This window comes from Nuphar pumila, chromosome 10 (assembly GCF_984573655.1).
Source record: "Nuphar pumila chromosome 10, dmNupPumi1.hap1.1, whole genome shotgun sequence".
Lineage (NCBI taxonomy): Eukaryota > Viridiplantae > Streptophyta > Magnoliopsida > Nymphaeales > Nymphaeaceae > Nuphar > Nuphar pumila.
The window spans coordinates 84,331,307-84,338,114 of NC_143258.1; the positions used below are offsets into that span (position 1 = coordinate 84,331,307).

Sequence of the window (6,808 nt, forward strand, 5' to 3'; positions counted from 1 at the left end):
GATTTTTTGAACAAAAACACCAGAAAAGGTTTGGGATTCCGAAGAAAGGATATAGGAAAAAGTGGGCTGCCACATCTGCGCTGAGGGTACCCAGACCTGATTTTGAATATGACTACACAAAATATATTTTTTTGAGAGAAGAGTATGGCTTTCACAAAATTGGAATGATCAGGGTCGACCCCAAACTGATCTGACCCGACATTTTGACAGCCCTACAAGTTACATGAATCTTTGACTCAGAAGATTCGAAATGAATTTCTTGATCAAGTTGAGCAATCAAGGATAGCTTAACAGCAAAATCTTATTGTAGTAGCGGAAGTCACTATTTTGTTCATCGACTGTTAGATTGATCTAGAACTTCCTGTTCACTGTTAGATTGATGCACAATACTACAATGAGGTGATCTTATCTGTTCAATTTCAGGGAACAAAAAACATTGAAGCCGTGAGTCTCAATTTGGAAGATTGGGAAGAGGGAAATCGGCCACATCTGCAAACAATGGCCTTTGCTAATATGCCCAACCTGAGGCTACTTCGCCTCAATTGTGTGGATATATCCGGTGATTTTCGACATTTCTCTAAAAACCTGAACTGGTTAGAGTGGAAGGGGCTTTCCTTGGAAACATTGCCGGGTGAATTTGATCTTGAGAAACTTGCTGTCCTTGACCTATCTTATGGCATGATCCAAGGGATGTGGAACAAGCGCTTTCCATCACAAAAGGTAAAACTGTAAGATAACTAATTTTAGCGTTTCGTTTCTTAGATGTTGACAAGAAAGAGAATAACAATAACGGCATGGTTTGACAGGTTTATCCTCACTTGAGAGTTCTCAACCTCAGTGGATGCAATCGCCTGTCCACAACTCCTGAGTTCTCACATTGTCCTGGGTTGGAGAAATTGGTGCTTGATGACTGTCTTGCCTTGTCTGAAGTTGACAAATCGATTGGATATCTAAAGAGTTTGGTTTTTTTGAGTTTGAAACGCTGCACTAAGCTCCAAAGTCTGCCAAACTCTCTATGTGCATTAAGATCTCTTGAAACCCTTACACTCTCAAGTTGCAGCGGACTTTCCAGTTTACCGGATTTATTAGGTGACATTGGAGTCTTTAAGGGAGCTTGCCCTTGATTTCACCTCCATAAGGACTCTACCAGAGTCTATAGTGAACCTCAAGAATCTGCGAAAGCTTATTTTGACAGGCTTGGCAGAACGGCCTAATATGTCGAGGGAAATGCCCTGGGTTGAAGTGATTGATGTGTCTCATGATTCTGACATGAGCTCCATTATATCAGATGGGACTGACGCGAGTTCGACTGTGTCAGACGATTTTGACAGAAGTTCGACCGTATCACATGATTATAGTGCCACTTCGATGACCATTTCTTCCGGGGCACCTTCAGCACCTTCATCTTCCGACGTGTGGCCGTCACCGTGGTCAACGCCAAGACATCCTCGACACTGGAACTGGCCGTCACCGTGGTCAGCACCTTCAGCAGTTTCATCACCGCAGCATTTCCAGAATGAATCGAATTCGAGCATTTCATCACCGCAGCATCAGCTAAAATTGCAGAGTCATGAATTCGAATTTGATGTGTACTTGAGCTTGGGAAGCCAGGATGCCGACACGCGTGCTTTTGCCATCGATCTCTTTCCGAAGCAGGTTATATGTTCCCTCGCCCCCCGAACAGGGCAGTTAGCTACATCTCATGATCGGGGTCCCAAAGAGCACCACGTATGTAAGCATGTGTGTCTCGTATCCCCATGTTTGTCAGCATTAATTAGCGTTGGAGTTTGATGCGATTGCAAAGACTTAAGTACCCTCTCCTCCATTGGTGCAAAAAAAATGACGGCTCTTGAAAATGAGTGGTTGTAAAGACTTAAGTGCCCCGAAGATGATTATTTAAGACCCAGTCTCTGCACTACAGGATTATCCGAGAAAGAAATCTCCCCTGGAGGAGGCTATGAACATCAACCCTCTTACTCTCTCTCTCTCCCTTCTATTTCTGCTTCTGTGCACATCCATTAGAAGATCATGCATTGCTCCATCAAGCACCGACTGACCTGCACATTGACTGTTGTGGAGCCTGATTCAAAGTTTTTACCCTTACAGGAGGAGGGTTTGGGGGCTCATCCCAGCGTGGGTAGCATCATTCAACTCTCACTCTCTCTCTCTCTCCCTTCTATTTCTGCTTCTGTGCACATCCATTAGAAGATCATACATTGCTCCATCAAGCACCGACTGACCTGCACATTTACTGTTGTGGAGCCTGATTCAAAGTTTTTACCCTTACAGGAGGAGGGTCTGGGGGCTCCTCCCAGCGTGGGTAGCATCATTCAACTTGAAGAGTTGTGGAGTCTGATTTAGAGTTTTTACCCTTACAGAAAGGGGGGTCTGAGAGCTCCTCCCAGTGTGGGTAGCATCATTCAACTTAAAGAGTTATGGAGTCTGATTCAGAGCTTTTACCCTTACAGAAGGGGGGTCTGAGGGCTCCTCCCAGCGTGTTCATGGCCTTTTGCCCTTACAGAAGGGGGGATTTACATTTCGTAGAACACCCATCACCGGAACGAGATGAACACCCGTCACCGGAACGACGGCTCCGCTGAGACCTCCTCGCTAGGGAGAGGAAGACGACGTGGTGGAGCTTCTGCTGACCATCCTCAGCGCGACTGCACCAACTGGGTTGCTGTCGAGGAGGAGGGCGAGAACGGTGACTCTTAGCTTGGGCAATCTTTCTTTTGATGATTGTGGTTGTAATGTATCGTTGAAGTTAAAATGGGGAATGAAATGACAATAGAAATTGCTGAAAATTTATAAAAATAAACTAGACTCAATAACGAAGACACCACTTTTTACGGATTTGGAATATGACCTCCGGTTAGGGAGATATGGCTCTGACAAGTTGGTCCTAATTTGCGGAAGACATTACAAATCGCTATAGCGATTTGCGGAAGACACTACAAATCGCTATAGCGATTTGCGAATCGCTATAGCGATTTGCGGAAGACACTACAAATCGCTATAGCGATTTACGGAAGACACTACAAATCGCTATAGCGTTTCGCGATTTGCGGAAGACACTACAAATCGCTATAGCGATTTGCGAATCGCTATAGCGATTTGCGGAAGACACTACAAATCGCTATAGCGATTTACGGAAGACACTACAAATCGCTATAGCGTTTCGCGATTTACGGAAGACACTACAAATACTACAAATTGCTGTAGGAAAGCCCGATAATACTACAAATCATTGTTGGAAGGCCCAAAAAAAATTTGTTATGTGCCTGATTTAGAGTTTTTGCCCTTACAGGAGGGGGGTCCGGGGGCTCCCCCCCGGCGCGGATCCCGGGAAGAGAGTGAGAGAGAAGGGAGAGAGAGTGAGAGGGTTGGTGTTCATGGCCTTCTCCAGGAGGAACCCTTTACCTCCCTTGATTTCTTCTCTACAGAGAGAGAGGGTTTTACAGTGTTTTACGAAGAAGGAAGAAGAAGAAGATGACGATGGAGCAATGTAGGATCGTCTGTTAGATGTGCACAAAAGTAGAGAGAGAAGAGAGAGAGAGTGAGAGGGTTGATGTTCATAGCCTTCTCCAGGAAGAACTCTTTGTTTCCCTTGATTTTTTCTCTAGAGAGAGAAAGAGTTTTATAGTGTTTTACGGAGAAAGAAGAAGAAGACATGTTTGTCCTTTTTTTGAAAAGTAAAAGAAGAAGACTTTGAAGAGTCAACATCATCCTCGACTTTTTGGATGGAGGACATGTTTGTCCTTTTTTTGAACTATTTGTTTTTTCTTTTTTGAATGAAGGACATTTTTGTCATTTTCTCAAACCATCACTTTATGAGAAGAATAGCAATAAAGGGTACTTAAGTCTTTGCAACAACACCAGAGTCCGATGCAAAGTTATGTCAACATACACAGGAATACGAGCCCCATGTGCTTGTATACGTGGTGCTCATTCAAAGCCCCGAACACAGGCGTGGGATTCAGTGAATCATCGGGGGCGAACATACACCACCCTCTCATCTCTTTCGGGCACTGGAACGGCACGGAGTGACTACGTTCTTAGACAATTGGATATCGGGCAAGTGGGAAAAGATTGGGGGGATACTTGACGCAATCGAGAGGTCTAAAGTGACGATACCCATCTTCACAGAGTCGTACGTAGAGTCCAAGTGGTGCCTGACGGAGATTAGTCGTGCTATCGGATGCAGCAGGATGATCCTTCCCGTGTTTCTCGACGTCGATCCGTCTCAAGTTCAGTATCAGACAGGACCTCTGAAGAAAGTGTTCACTATGTGATTTCAAACTCTGGTCAGTTTTACTGGGTTATAAAGTCAAGATTTACTATTTTATAATAACAAACATTTTTGAGGACCACATCGCTTGCTTCATTGTCCAACCTCAGACTGCTGCGTACAACTTCAAAGGGAAATTCAAAAGTGTAGGTATAAAGCCGAGATGGTTGGAGTGGCAAGGTTGTCCTTTGAAGTCTCTGCCTCATGCCATTGATCTGAAGGAAGTTGCTGTGCTTGACCTGTCAAACAGCAAGGCGATTACACAAGTCCGTGGCAGGCAACACCTGGTTTAAGGTATGTTGATAGATAAGCAAAGGAGAGGGTGGTGTATGTTCCCCGTGGAACACGGGCCGCGTGTTCGGGGGTTTGAATGAGTGCCATGTTGGCACTCATTCATCAGTTTGGGTGTGTACGAAGAAATATTGCGGATCCCAAGATATTCCTCCGTACATAACTCCCGAATGAGTGCCAACGTGGCACTCATTCGGACCCGCGAACACGCGGCCCCGTGTTTGCGGGGGGAACATACAACCTGTTAGCTAAGCAAAGTGATACTGGGACTTTCATGTTGCGTTCAAAGACACGCTCCTACACCAAAGCAGGTTATATGTTCCCCCCCCCCCGAATAGGGCCGATACTGAGATCTCATGTTCGGGGCTTCCAAATAGCGCCACGTATACGATCGAGACTGGCATGGTTCCCGATGACCGTCCGCATCATACTGCATCGTAATTTGGTGCCGCAACAAAGACTTAAGTACCCTTTACCACCATTCGCTTCATCTTCTTCGAACTGACATAAATGCCCTCCTTTTAGAAAACTGAACCGTCGGTTCGTGAAAAGGACAAAACTGCCCTCCATCGTTATCGCGCCAACGAACGTTCCGCAGAGTTTGCGTATGTAGCAAGCGTTATGTTGTAGGATTCAAATAGTTCGAAACAATCCATTCTCGCTCTAAGCACTCTACCGGAGATTCTTTGCTTTCATCTGGAGTCGTCGGAGCATCCTTTCCCTTTGTTCCAGAGTATCTGTTTCCGTCTTACCACTGCTTACTCTACAGTTGGAATATACAAATTCTCATCGCTTCGGTGAGTTTCGTGTAACGATGTGTTTCTTCAATCTGAAGATTGCTTCTTATACAACGATTTGTTTCTTATGAACCCAAATATTTCGACGATTTCTAATCATGATGATCGTGTAATGTGTTGTGCAGGTTAGCAATGTCTGCGCCTCATCAGATTAGAGATACCCCGTCGTTCTATGGGTTGTCTATTAGAGAAGTGATCCGCCAGTCCCATCTATCTAAGGTTTTTAAAAGATACCAAAATATACTTAAGATTGAGAACGATGAAGACAGGGAAAAAGCCTTGGAATCGTATTATGCGGAGGATTATCCATCAGATATCGAGGCTGCAGACCAAAGGAAGAACTCTGAAGAACGAAAGATGCAGAACAAGGATGACGAAGAGAAGGCAAAGGCAAGAAATATTGATGAGAATTTGAAAAGAAGGCTGAGGATTGATGCACGGTTGATGGAAAAGAGGAAGAAGAATGAGGAGGAGTTTCAAAGTTATGTTAGCTATTTAGTGGATGAAACTGCGGTAGAATGTAAGAGGAGAGGCTTGGAGCGCAGTGCAATGTTTAAGAAGGCATGGCTACTGAAGAAGGAGGAGGAGAGGCGAAGGCAAATGAATAAGGAGGAGAAAAAGAAGGAACAGAATATTCCTCAGTATGAGGAAGAAAAGGAAAGGCGAATGAGGGAGAAGGAGTTTGAGGAAGCTAAGGAAATGCAAAGGCAGGAGAAGGAGAAGGAGGAAAAGAAGGAAAGGCAATGGAAGGAGAAGGAGGAAGAAGAAGAAAAGGAAAGAGAAAGGAAGAAGCAGGAGGAAGAATTCCAGGAAAGAAGGAAACAAAAACTGAAAGAGAAAGAAAGGCGGCGGAAGGAGGAGGAGGAGGAAGAAAAGGAAAGGGAAAGGAAGAAGCAGGAGGAGGAATTGCAGGAAAGGTTAAGGAAGAAGCAGGAGGAAGAGGCGAAAAGGGAGAGAGAAATGAAGCAGAAGGATGAGGAGAAAAAGCAGAGAGAAAGGAAGGAGAAGGAGGAGGAGGCGAAAAAGGAGAGAGAAAGGATGCAGGAGGAGAAAAGGGAGAGAGGAAGGAAGCAGAGGAAGGAAGAGGAGAAAAGGGAGAGAGAAAGGAAGGAGAAGAAGGAGGAGGAGAATAGGGAGAGAGAAAGGAAGCAGAAGGCGGAGGAGGAGAAAAGGGAACGAGAAAGGAAGCAGAGGAAGGAAGAGGAGAAAAGGGAGAGAGAAATAAAGCAGAAGAAGGAAGAGGAGAAAAGGGAGAGAGAAAGGAAAGAGAAGAAGGAGGAGGAGAATAGGGAGAGAGAAAGGAAGCAGAAGAAGGAGGCGGAGAAAAGGGAGAGAGAAAGGAAGGAGAACGAGGATGAGAAAAGGAAGGATAGAGAAAGGATGGACAAGGAGGGCGAGAAACGGAAGGTGAGAGAAAGGCATGTGATGGTGG

General features: G+C 45.1%; 1 long non-coding RNA gene across 1 annotated transcript; it reads left to right on the forward strand.

The window, feature by feature from the left end:
• Positions 1-415: 415 nt before the first annotated feature.
• On the forward strand, positions 416-1,053 carry LOC149827121 (uncharacterized). The gene is made up of 2 exons (XR_016434848.1): positions 416-720; positions 807-1,053. It is a non-coding gene; the product is annotated as an uncharacterized LOC149827121 (long non-coding RNA).
• Positions 1,054-6,808: the final 5,755 nt, after the last annotated feature.